Raw genomic sequence first — 14542 nt, forward strand, 5'->3', positions numbered from 1 at the left:
TGTAAAAACAAGAGTTATTTTTAAGAATCTAAAAAAGGGAGCAAAAGGAGATAAGTACTAGAACTTTTGATCAAATATGACCAGTGATAAAATATTTTATTGAATAGACATTATCACCCAAATATATCTTGAGTATATAAAATTATGCAGGATTAAATGCAGAGAGAAAGGATGCATTTAGTCTAGGGCATGACCGGTAAAACCCCTAGTCACTTTTTGTTTTCTCTCTCTCATTGCATAGTTAAAATTTAAGTTCAAGGGAAAGGATCCAGAGCGAGAATAGAAAAGAAAAACAATATTTAGCTTTTTTTTGGAGATGAAAAGAAGCGATTAGCCTGGGGATGGCTGGTTCCTCCCAGTTGCTACTTGTTTTATCATTTCCTAAAGAAAAGAGTTAAGTGAAAAGGAGGTAACATCTGAATTTCAATATCTAGATTTGGGGTCCATCTTCTTGTGCTATTTAAAAAAAAACTCAGCTTCACTGTTAGAAAAAAAATCTATGAAACAAACTGTATGGATCAGACTTCTAGTTCCACGAATAATTTTTCAAATAGAAGTTTACCTACTAATTAGAACTTTATCACGTGTGAAAGTAGGGGAGTGATTGATATTACATTAACGTAAAAAGGTCAAGACAGTGCAAATACATAGTTAATATCGACTATAAAAAAAAAAACAGAAACTAAACTGCTGAAGTATTGTATTCGTGCTCGGTCCTTCGAAAATCCAGACTGCTGATAAATAAAACAGTGCTAATTAAGAAAATCAGGGCCTATTTTCGAATTAAGAGAATGGTTTCCATTTTTTTTAATGTTGGGAAGATTTGTTATTTCTTTATGCATGGCATATTTTCACAAATCAATTAAGTGATTCCTTTTTGAAAAGGAATGAAAGGAAACTAAGAAAGTGACATTTCTGATTTTGAGTAAGAACAGAAAAAGTGAATGGGATGTGTAAATGAAAAGTGCAAATGACCTAAGTTACTCCTCTCCTCTGATTCAAAATAAAAGAAGAAAAGACATGTAAATGAAGCAAATCTTTCATCTGAAAGGGAAGAGTGAATAAATGGAATTATTCTCCTTGCTTGTGTTTTTTTTCCTCTCTCTTCCCACTTGCAGTTACATCGATGTTTATCAGGAATTTGTTAAGCTTTGTGACCAAACTGTGGGCCCCCTCCTCACACTGATACTTTGGCTGTGGAGAGCTATAGCATACAAAGGTGTAGGCCAAGACGTCCCTGCGGAGTCTTTGAAGACCCTGGCGCTCAGTCAGCCCGAGACTTGTTCTTCCCCATCCGAGAACCCCATCAGGAGTGCTATAGAGCAGAGTTGGTACTTCCTCCCCAGTGACTCCTCAAGCGGTGGCAGGAACACAAGGGTTTGAGATGAGCCCAGCTATACAAAAGGCGCATTCGGGAAAGCTCCTGTGAAGGATTCTCTCCCCATCTAGCATTTGAATACTCCACAGGAGATTTCTTAAACCAAAGGGGTGAGGTGCAGGTTTCTGCATGCCATATAGGAAAGGTGGAACGCCTCTGCCAGTTAACCTGGACCGGATCCTCCCAGGTGTCATCCACAAGGGGGGCCCCTGCAGATCATTTCCGATCCCCTTCAACAACTGGTGTTTGTTGATATCCTGTTTTCTAGAGATGAAGAAGGTGCGCCTTCAGCAGAGATTGTCATAATTGGATGGAACAATCAGTACATAGCATCAGTTCAAAAGCTAGGAGCTTGCACTTCCCAATCCTCCAGGTCATGGATCGGCCTAATTACTACGCCATATCAGACAATTCTCACCGAAGGGGTCGAAAAGGCACAATTCCTACAGGAGACCCTTCCCTTTAGAACAATGGTGGACATAAGGGGCTATTACCATTACCAAGAGATAACCCTTTCCAGTGTCCTTGGAAACACTCGGCGTAGTACTGTGCAGTGCACTCAGCCAATGTCTTCACACAGTGGCTTGAATTTGAAGGACTAGTGAAGTTGAGGAAGGCTACTGACCAGACTGAATGGTGGGATGAATAAAGACTGATATATCACTGTCAGAAGTTCGTGTTGAGCAATTACCTAATATGTATGCCATAATAATCCCAGTTTTTAACCAGTTTATGTTATTGCAGTATTGAATTATCATGTATGTAATTTTTGTTCTTTATATCTGAAACATATATAACCATTGAACTATAGACATTATTAATGTCTATATTATTCCGTTATTAATGTCTATATTATTTGAGGTGTACAAATAACTGACAGAAGTATAGCATCTGTCAGGAGTAATTATGAACTGATTATGATATTATATAATTGATTATGTAACCTCGTGGATGATTGTATTATCAATTAATCTAGTATATTACCCTATATATTTTTTTTTTTGAGCTTTAACCATTATAAGTGTTTCTTACCTTAAACATTCTTTTGTATTAAACCCTGATCATATATTTCAGGGAATAGCTAACCTATATTGTGTTTATCCTAATACAGTAAACCCATGCTATTCGAGGTATCTGTATTCACGGTTTCGCGTATTCGCGGTCGCTGATTTAATATAAAATGAAACCTAAAAAAAACGTTAATTTTAAAGCGCCGTGAACATTTTCCGTAATAAAAAAACATGGGGGTGGCTAAAATTATCTTTCCCGGTCAAAACAACGCTCAATGGGTGGGGGAAGAGGGGTGACAAAATCGCGGCGTGGATGTTTCTCGCTAATCCTTGTTCAGTATGTGTTATGCACTTGTCATGGAAGGTTTTGTCGTTTGCTTTTAATTTACAGTGAAACTTCTCCTAACGGACACCTCTCGTTAACGGCGCCTCCGTAGCCAGGTGGGAAGGGGCAGCAGTGCGTAGCATACGCTTCTTGATTTAGACCGGAGTTCGAGCCCGTCACCATCAAATACGTATGATGCGGAAAGGTCAGGGAATGACCACCGCATATCCCCGGAGCAATATGGCCTTAGTTGCTAATGCTCCTAAAAACCAAATAACAAACAAACAAACTCTCGTTAACGGACATTTTCAAATTCCCCAACTCACCTCTATTGGTTTTAACGTGTTTGCAGCTTCTGTCTAGCGGACATTCTCTGTAACGGACGCGGACAGGCAATCTGCACTGTTTCCTTTAGATTATCACTTAATTTGATCTCCCCATAACGGACAGTGGCTGAGATTACGGCCCTTTTTCTAGGAACTTTTCTTCCACGTATTGCCTCAATCGTGTGTTTATTTTCTATTTCCGATTCTCTGAATTTTATCAAGGTTTATGCCACGGTTCTAAACCATTTTTCAAGAATTTTAAGGCACGTGTAAAACTTCTGATGAATTCGGTGTGTGCAATGGGGGGGGGGCAGGAATATGGTCGGCCTTTTGTCTTTTCAGTTTGTTTTCAGTTTTGTTCCGTGTCGTGTGAAGTGCACAATGTCTTCTCGTAAACATTTAACTTTAAAAGATAAAGTCGAACTCATTAATGCGTATGATCGGCAAAAAAATAGTGTTCGCACTCTCGCTGCAAAATTCAAAATCGGGAAGACGCAGGTAAGCGACATCCTAAAGGAAAAAAAATTAACTGCTCAAACAATTTTGGCAACATGGAAATGATCAGGTTCAAAAATCATTCCCGAAAACTGTTGGACTTCAAATCGACAATGTTACATATGAGTGGTTTTGTCGCGAACGTGCTAAAAAAATTCCCATTAATGGGCCTATTATTAGGGAAAAGGCTTTGGAGGTTGCTAAATCTATGGGAGTAAATGAGTTCAAAGCTTCTGTGGGATGGCTAGACAAGTTCAAAATTCGGCATAAAATTTCTTGGAAAACCGTAAGTGGTGAAAGTGGATCTGTTGATACTGGGGTTGTAACCGAGTGAACCATCAAATTGGAAGATTTATGTCGTGATTTTGAAGCTAAGGATATTTACAACTGTGATGAAACAGGGTTGTTTTTTAAAGTTCTTCCTGAAAAAACAATGAGTCTAAAAACGAAAGTGCCAGTGCGGAAAAATTTCTACGGAATGCTTGACTGTACTATTGTGTACAAATATGCTGGGAGACTTTGAACAACCTCTTGTTATAGGAAAACCACAAAATCCTCGTTGTTTCAAGGGCATAAAGTTGAATCTTGAATGTTGATTAGAAGTCTAATAAAAAAGCGTGGATGACACGAGATATCATGAGTGAATGGATGTCACTTTAACCAAAACATGATTCGTCACAACAGAAAAATTATTCTTTTCATGGATAATGCTGCATCTCACCCGCACATTGAATTGTCCAACATTCAAATCGTTTTTCTGCCACCAAATACATAGGCGCCTCCGTAGCTAGGTGGGCAGGAGCAGCAGTGCGTAGCACAGGCTTTTTGATTAGACCGGGGTTCGAGCCCTTCACCACCAAATACGGAGGATGCAGAAAGGTCAGAGAATGACTACCGCATATCTCGGAGCAATATGGCCTTAGTTGCTAATGCTCCTAAAAACCAAATAACAAACAAACAAACAAACAACCAAATACATCTGCAGAGTGTCAGCCCTTGGATCAAGGGATAATAAAAAATTTTAAACTTCACTACAGAAAACGTGTTTTAAGACATCTCATTGCAAACATAAACGATGTAACATGTGCGAGTGGCCTTGCAAAGAAAATCAGCATCCTAGATGCGATTCAGTGGATTTCCTCTTCAGTAAACGCAATTAGAAAACAAACTGTCGTGAACTGTTTTGTAAAGTCTGGCTTCTCAAACGCAAAAATTGAAGTTGTGAACAGCAATGTAGAGCACCAAGAAGAACAAGAACTTCATCTACTGATAATGTACGATACTTCAGCTACAAGTGACCCTGGCTACAAAGATATAGACTCGAACCTCACTACAGAAGATGGTGCTATAGATATCAACGACATTATCATCGATATTTTTCAAGAAGTTCCTCATGAGGATGAAGAAATGGAAGGAGGTCATTATGTCGAAGAACATATTAACGACGAACCACCGATGAAAATAGAAGAAGCGCTCATACAAATCAATCTTTTAAAAATGTTTTTCGCCGCTGAAGAAGATACTGAAGCAATTTCGATGGTTTCCTCACTCCAAACAAATGTTGAAAACAAAATTATCAGCCGGAAGAAGGTGCAGAAGAAAATAAGTGATTACTGTATGTATTTTTCTTAAGATAAAGTCATAATATGCATAGCACAATTGTATGTATATTATTTACAAAAATATTGTTCAAAATCGGTATATATTTTAATTTAATTTTACATTAAACGTTTAATGATTTTTCTTTCCCCCCCCTCCCTCAGACTTCTTGTTAGCGGACACTTCTCTCTAACGGACACATTTTTGTTCCCCATGGCTGTCCGTTAAAGGGAAGTTTCACTGTAAAGTAAAAGTAAAGTAAAGTGCAGCCATTATCAACCCACTGCAGGGTGGAAGCCTCCTCAATAATTCATGCTGAGGGAAATGGACCATAATCTGCCACGCTGGTCCAGTGCGGGTTGGCAGATCGACCGTATTCAGCAGTCAGGGGCTTGAACCCCGGTCTACTCAAAGAGCGTGTGCTACTGCACTCCCGCTCCCGCCCACTCGGCTACGGAGTATATGCTTATAAATTGAATAAATTTATCAATTTATAAATTGATATGCTTACAAAAGTGATAAATCTACTGTTTTGCAGTGTAAAACAGACTTTTTCAAGTGTGTTAACAGAAGAAAGTGACTATTGTGGGCAAGTTCTTTCTAACCTGTACAAAAATATGGCTACGAATAACAAGGGAAATGTGAAAAGATCAAAGGTGATGACAGAATAAAATTCGCTAATGTCATCACCTTTATTAGACAAGTTATTAGACAAAATTTCTAATGGTGAAAGTCTCCTCAGTGGCAAAGCATTATAAAAGTCAATAGTACGATCAATCAAAAAATCGGAAGAAAAAATCCGCCGTAGTGTCCGTGAAAACGCGCTAATTGCTTCAAAAATTTGCTCTGTAACTCGTGATGTTAAATTAGAAAAAATGGAAAAAGCTTTAAATCTGTGGATAGAAGACCGAACTAAAAATAAAATTCCATTAAGTTCACTCATCATTCATGAAAAGGCAAAACTCCTTTATCAACGCTTTAGCGAAACTGGTGATAGCACTGGCGGGATAAGTTAGCAAAGATGCTGGTTTGAAAGATTTGTTTGAAATTTCTAATAAATATTACATTTAATATTAAATTGTTTCTTATTTTCATTTCGATGCCATATGCTTGCATTTCACTATGTACTGTCTATGGACATAGCATTTAGCATTAGTAGAGGCATATGATGCAAGAAAGCAAGTTTATGCAGCATCAGCCAAAAAAAAAAAAAAAACTCCCATTTCACCCCTCCATTCGTTCCAAATGCCTGTCCAGCTCAGCCTTAAATTTATTTAGGCTATCAACTTCCACAACAAAAGATGGAAGTCTGTTCCACCAATCAACCACCCACTGGCTAAAGGCAAATTTCTCATCTATTCTACAACTGTCTTTCCTCATGAATCTATGCCCCTTCAGGTTCTTAATCTGAGCAAGAGGAAGAATTCCATCAGCATTCAGCTTGTTCAACCCATTCAAGGCCTTATACACCTCAATCAGATCACTCGAAGGTGCCTACTCTCCAGGTGCTACAATTTGCAGAACCAATGTACTAAGTTTTCTGATATCAACTTGTGCTAAGATCGTGTCAGCGAAATTATTCTTATAGAGATGAAATCCTTTATTCCACACTACACCTTAAAATCTCATCCTTTATCTAAATTTGGTTTTCCAATGAATATGCTAAAACTATTCAAGATAAGAATGTTGCATATTGGAATTGGCTTGCATCGAAATCTTGAGGTTCATTTTCTATCTCCACCGAAGCTCGTAACAATTGTAAATGAGTTAGAAGTAAAGTAGGATGCTAGCAGGTGAGCCCTATCCTTGGATGAAGCGGCAATAGAGCCATCCAGTCAATAGTCATATTATGAAGGTACATATAATACATACATTGACAAAATTTAAGACTAGTTTTTCTTATATATTTCACACTTTGGAACGGAACCCCTTTATTACTATGGGAGCCATAACTCAGTATTCACAGCATTTCTCAGGAACGTAACCCCCGCGAATAGTGGGGTTTACCGTATATAATTATATGTGTTAAATAACCTTATATGTATTATGTATTCTTTTAGACACTGTTTGTCACAAACTTGAATTGTTTAGTAGTAGATATACATCTTTGCAAATAGTATAGAAAATAAGAACAGGTATTGATTCTTTGATTGCTCTATTTCATGTAAAGTTCCTGTGCCGTGTCAAAGTGTAATAATGAAGATACATCCTAAGGAATCTATACGAGATGAGTTTCTAGTGATTCCTAGAACCAACAATGAACAGTCTCATTTATACTCCAGTGCTTCAAATCTCCAGTATCAACATTCCCAACCAAGAGAACATTCAGTGCAACATTTTCACAGAAGAAGAGAAAAAGGAAACAGAAAAAAAAGGGCACTCAACACAAAAGAAAAAAAAATTTACAAACATTGTCACAACAATTTTGAACATTTAACATGTGGTGTATAGAACATTACCTTTCCTTAATTGTGTTAAAATGTTTTCTTTTGTATGATTTTGTCAAAAATCCGTGTGAGTCTAGTTGGTCTGTCCAACTAAGGTAAAGTTGCTAGATGTTAAATTTGCACAAAGTTATCATTGTTAGTTCCCAGATGACTCAAGAGATATTGGAAATTGTTGTACAGAAACATTATCTTTTTTTTCCTTCTCTTCAGATGCTATTTGTCAGGTTGAGATCAACCCAGTTGTGTAAGAGGAGAAATGGTTGTGTCTACCCCCCCCCCCCCCGCCGAAAGATTCCTAGTAGTATTTCCATGCCTGCATGTTACATTTCGAAAGATTCCATGCCTCCATGTTACATTTCAGACAAAATCGTGAATTTTGAGCGGGTGAAAATTTTCTTTCCCCCCTTGATCAAAATTTTGGCCGTACACGGGAGGAGTATGAAAATGCTTTCATTTTTATCCCTTTCGCTAGCCTATAAGAAGTATTCTATCCTTCAAGACACCCAATACTTTTGTCATGGCCTTTATATTTAGGATTATTTATTTATTTATTTATTTTTTTTATGAAAACCTCAAACACGAAAGGTATCAAAACCTATAGTACTTAGTACCGTGCATGGGTTGAAGGAGAAGTATGGGGGAGGGGGGGGGGTTGCCTTTATATTTAGGATTATTTATTTATTTTTTTTTATGAAAACCCCAAACACGAAAGGTATCAAAACCTATAGTACTTAGTACCGTGCATGGGTTGAAGGAGAAGTATGGGGGGAGGGGGGGTTGCCGGAAACTTTGCTCTAGAGACTAAACATGGGTTTCACCACTTCAAGCCTCCAATAAGCAAAGTGGTGGTATTTCACCGGTTGATGAAAGTCATCTACCACCTCCCTCGGTGATAGCTGTGTTTCACTTTCATTTTCTCAAGTGCAATCAACATCGCCCCAGGGGATGCGGTCATTGAAATGCTATACCACCGTTAAGTGCCAGTCAATAGTGATGACAGGTCATTCTCCCGATAGTAGCAGGCAAGCATCGAACACGTAATATCTCCAAGAACGGTGAAGGCAGAAGGTGACAATTGTCAGAAATAGAGAAAAAAAAATTAGCAGAACAAGAGACATGATTTCTTGCATAATCAGAATCTGATAAATACATTGACTGTCATTTCGACATTCCGTGCATAGAGGTGAGTGAATTTATGTCTGATAACCCCGCTGGAAAGATGAAACTGCTCTGTACAAATACGGGATTTCCTTTCTCCACATAACATATCATTTTTAGTAGTGTCCAGTCACAATAGATGACAGTTCCTAAATACTATTTTCCGCCCCACGTAATTAGCCCGTGAAATCAGAACGGGTCTTGGGAAACTCAGGAAGGGGGATGCAGAGGTATATATATATATGAAAAGGGATAGCAAAACAGGGGACTTTTTGGTTAGATTTTGGAGGTTCGAAGTTGATTTCGGAGATTTGAGTAGTTGTTGGAGTCTCGAGAGGTTTGCAGAGTTGGAAGAGACTCCCATATCCGAGTATGGTCAGAGAGTCCTGAAAAGAGCAAGATAAAGAAAGCCTAGGACAGCAGATGCGGGTGATTGAACAGATATTCTAAGAGCCGTACTAATGGAGCAGAGTCGAGCCTAGAAGTGTTGAGGAAGAGCGGAAACTTGTTGGTAAGTTGACCAGTCTATACTAGAATAAACCAAACCAAACCACACATAGCCAATTCTCTCCACCCCTCTAATTTTACCCTTATTCACAGACCTCTCTCCTCATTGTCACCTCATGAAAATTGTTGTATCAATTCTTAGTACTCAGGTTTTAACAGATAATGCAGTTTATTAACCTAATTGTCCTAAATATTAATTATAACTGTTAAACTAACATATTACCTTACTCTTGCACTGCTGCAGTTGTATGGTATGATCGGCACCAATCATTTTGAATATTTGTGAGAGTCATGAGGTAAGAGCCCACATGAAGAACACTTAATTTGTGACATCAATAGCAGCAATATTTTAACCTGCTATCTAGTTTGTGCCTAAGCAATCTTATACAATTGTTACCAAAATCATGACCAGTTCTTTTATAGTTAATTGTACAATTTAGTATGTGTAATAAACCTTGTTTTGTTATTCATTTTGCCTTGTGACAATTCTCTGCTACACATAACTCACTGAACAAATTGTTGAAGGACCAGTTATGTGGCGCTTTGGAACCCAATCATATAGAAAGGAGCCCAAAGTGTAGACACAATGCCATCTTCGATATTGCGAGCTTGCTCCCAATGTCAATCCGAGTAAGCCTTGAGGACACAAGATTTTTGTCCTAATATAAATCGATAGATGATCATATGAAGCCCAGGTTTTCTGGATGCAAATATTAGTGTGTGATCTTGCCGGAAGCCGAGTGATTCACAGAGAACGTTGATTGGCAAGCACACACTATAACAGGAAAACTGCGGAACACATTACTGCTGTCAGTGATTAACAAAATTTTTTCTTCCATGTCTTTTAGCACTGAATTAAAAAAAAAAAAAACCTGTCACATTAGTTCTTGGCTCTAATGACATTTTTTTTTTCATAAAACATTAAAAAAAAAGCTTTTTTTCATAATAAAAACTGTTATATTAGGGCCAAGAATTAATATGAAAGTATATATATACGGATTGTGTGTTAAAGTGAACTTGGTATCATATTGGCATATATACAAACTTACTGTAGGTACTAATGTGTATTATGTCCATATATTGAATGTGTTCTGTGGTCTAATTTCCTATTTTGTTGGACGAAAAATCCATTTCTGGGAAGAAATCCCTTGCTGTCCATGCCTGAGACCGATAACTGAGCCACAGTTGTTGTTGCTGGGGTGCAGCCCATTCAAAATACTACTCTAAATAGACTTTCACAAAAGTTGTTGCTGGGAAGTAACTCATGCAACATACTAGTCTTCTAAATTATTACTATATCCATTTCAATTTTGATAAGGCAATATAAAATTAAACAACTGCTTGTTGAAACACATGATAGTGCAGTGGTCACTTAGTCCCACATGGAGAAAATAACACTAAATCTGTCTAATGACAATTTCCTCCATCTGGGTTACCATGTCCACACAGCTAGCAGTCATTTTATGAGCTTGCTATTAATTTTGTGTCAGTTTCAATTCTAGATTCCAACAGTTCAGTTCCTTGCATAAACATGCAATTATTTTATTTATGTGGGATCAATTACATTAATAATTTTACAAAGCGACATGGCAACATGTCAAATTGTAAAAGAATTATCGCAGAGTATTTCAAAATTGATAAGAGTTTAATACTAATGTACAAACTATTAGTACACACCTAGACAAAATTAACAGAGCACGTAGAACTCATGAAACTTGCAATGAAGCAGGACAAAATTTGGCATGGTGGTGTACCATAGAATAACCATCAAACAAATGAAGAGACAGTGAAACACTTCGGACAGGTATAAGGGACGTTTATAGAGGTTATATACGAATTATCAAAAAAGTCACATTTCAGAAGTCAATACAAGATGCTCGAAAATATGGTAACATGACATCAGTGTGCTGTATGTCCCTTCCAAAGTTTAAACAGGCCTGACAGCGGTCAACCATGTTGGTTGTAAGGGTGTCTATATGATCCCCTAGAAACAAGTCCCATTCTTCCACCAGTGTAAACCATAGCTCACCAAGTGACCAAAGAGTTGGTTGTCGAAGTGCAATGTGATTCCCAGTGGTGTCCCACACGTGGTTGATCAAATTTAAGTCTGATTATCATTACGGTAATGGCAGTTGTTGGATATCTTCAGTTTGAAGATATTCCTCTACCACTTCAGCTCTAAGTGCAGTGACGTTGTCGAACAGGAAAACAAAACCTGGGCAAACCGCCAGCCTAAAAGTCACACATAGAGTTCGAGTATTTGTTCTCGGTATCTCTATGCAATTACGGTACCCCTATCAAAAACATGAAGAGGAGTGTGGCTGTTGATCACTATTCCACCCCAGACGAGAACACCGCCTCCACTCAGTGTCCTTTTCTCCTGATGTCGGAGGGGTCATACAGCATTCATCTTTGACTCCAGATGAAATAACCCCTAGAATCTGTTTGCACTAAAATGGGACTCATGAGAATACAGAAATGTAACCCATTTTCCAAGTAACATGTTCATGGCATCAGTTTTGATGAGATATGCAGTGGTCTGAGGTTAAGAGAATTTCAAAAATCAAATAATTTTATTAGTCACCCAGAATTTCTTCTACATAATCATTTATGTATTGTCTGTAAATAGCGTGTGTTCTTTGGTCGATTTGGCTGTTTTGCTGGATGAAACATCCCCAGTTTCTAGGGAACCAAACGCTGTCTATGCCTGAGACCTATTAACTCAGCTACGGAATGAAAAACCCATTAAAGTTTCTCGTGTCATTGACGGGATTCGAATTCGGGCCTTTCCCACCGAGTATGAGGACGGTGATGGTATCCCCTTAACCACTGTGCTACCCACACAGACAGTTAAGGGGATACAAACTGGCTTCTATGCGTAGAGTTCACTTGAGTTGAGCCTTCTTAACACATTCTGGTCTAGAAATATTTTCGCTGTGGCCGCAGCAATTTCAATAGACAGATGATAACAGGACATCACAGTGTTCAACATTACAGTCAGAGGCACACAGTGGTCTGTTCTGATTGGAGTAGCACTCTGGCGACCTCGGCCAGCTCAAACTGCTTCCATTGTGCTGAGGCGACACTGTTTGACACATTAAGATGTGCGGATATTTGCCTTTTGCCTGAGGGTGGTTGATTGCTGGAACAAACTTCTATCTGTCGTTGTGGAAGTTGACAGGGTAAATAAATTCAAAGCTGAACTAGAAAAGCTTTTGGAGTGAATGGATGAGTGAAACGGGGTTTTTTTTTAATTGATGCTATATAAGCTTGCTTTTTTTGCATCACATGCCTCTACTAATGCTAATGTACTGCCTCTGCCAGTGACTATCCTGCTTCAAGACATTCAAATGCCAGCCTTCTCAAAGAATCATCTAAAAGGGTAAGTCTGCCAGGGGCAAAGGTTGATGACGTTGTAGAGCGGATATCATCTTTTAAGGGCACAAAAGGTGATATAGTTGTACACGTTGGCACTAATGATATTAAGAGTAGGAGACTGGCGGAATTACTTAACAAGTACAGGTCACTGATGAAAAAAAGCCGTGAATTAGGGTTGAATTTGAAAGTGTCTGCAATTCTGCCCAGACATGATATGAGTGAGTATATGATGAGAGCCCTGTCGATCAATTCGGCCCTGGAAAGATTATGCAGGGCTCAAGGGGTAGAATTTTTTTCAGCCTGGACTGTACTTGTTAACAGGAGAGATTGCTTCTACAGGGATGGGATACACTTAAATAGAAAGGGTGCAAGAATATTTGCTGATGCCATCGAAGCAGTGTTAGGTGGGCCGGAAAACTGTAGATTGGGGGGATACAAGGACTAATAGATTAAAAGTAGCCACTGGCAGAGGTGAAAGTGATTCTTGCACTGCTTCTATTGGAATGAGCAGCAGCCTGGAAAATAAGATGCAGGATATTTCAGAGACTGCTGGGAATCATGGGGGTACAAGTAAACGGATATTCACTGATGAAAAAAAGCCGTGAATTAGGGTTGAACTGCTCTTCCTCTTATCCATGCTAACACAACATGGGTTGTGTTAGCATGGATAAGAGGAAGAGCAGGTGCATGTATACTTGCGTGTACACCAATGCTAGGAGTTTAGTAAATAAATTTGATGAATTTGAGGTATTGCTCAAAACATCAAAGGTAGATATTGTTGGGATTTCAGAGACGTGGTGTCACACAGATATAAGGAATGCAGAACTGGAATTTGGGGAGTACAATGTCTACAGAAAGGATAGACAGGATAGGAAGGGAGGAGGGGTTATGCTATTAGTTAAGAAACACATAAAATCCAAGGAAGTGAAGCCAGTCGAAATCGCTGGCCAGTGCAGTGTCAAGTCAGTTTGGTGTGACATAAGCATTGGGAGATCAAAATTGAGAGTAGGAGTGTGCTATAGGCCTAATGACTCTGATGAGTATAATAAGAAACTGTACAGAGAAATAGAGTGGGCCAGTAAATCAGAGAGTTATAATGGGGGATTTTAATTTCCCAGATATTGACTGGAATTTGGGGGCTGGTCACTCACACACTAGCAAGACTTTTGTGGATTTATTGGATGATTGTTTTCTACATCAGCATGTTCAGGAGGCAACTAGAGGGAGTAATACTCTTGATTTGATTATCAGTAGTGATTCTTCATGCATTAAGAATCTGCAGATAAATGAACCACTAGTTGGCAGTGATCACAGTGTTCTGAAGTGGGAGTTACTCAAAGATGTAACTACCATTAGGCGTAAAGGAATGGGGTATTGCTTTCGTAAATACGACTACGATGGACTGAGACAGTATTTAAATTCTATACAGTGGGATCAACTGATGATGTTACCAACAGCAAACTCAAAATGGGAAGCATTCAAAGAACTTATCTTGCAAGCTACTAGGCTTTACATACCAACTAAGAAATATTGGTCAAGGTTTAGGCCTATGTGGATGTCAGATGAACTAATGAGGCATATGGCAGAGAAGAAAAATGCATGGGATACATACAAATTAACACGTGACACAGAAGCCTATGATAGATACAAGTTGATCTGTAACCAAGTTACAAAGGAGGTTAGGCAGGCGAAGGCAGATTACGAGAGATCCTTGGCAAGGGATGCGAAGAAAAACAGCAAAGAGTTCTTTACTTACGTAAACTCAAGAAGGAAGGGGATGAATCAGATTGGTCCACTTGATATCGATGGGTCAACTGTTGATGACCCTGCTCAGGTAGCTAACAAATTAAATGAATATTTTGCATCGACATTCACACATGAGGAGTTATTCAGCGAGGGGAATGCCAGAGGTGTATTCA

The sequence above is a fragment of the Mastigoproctus giganteus genome, chromosome 5 (assembly GCF_048544385.1).
Source record: "Mastigoproctus giganteus isolate SK-2022 chromosome 5, ASM4854438v1, whole genome shotgun sequence".
NCBI classification, from domain to species: Eukaryota; Metazoa; Arthropoda; class Arachnida; order Uropygi; family Thelyphonidae; genus Mastigoproctus; species Mastigoproctus giganteus.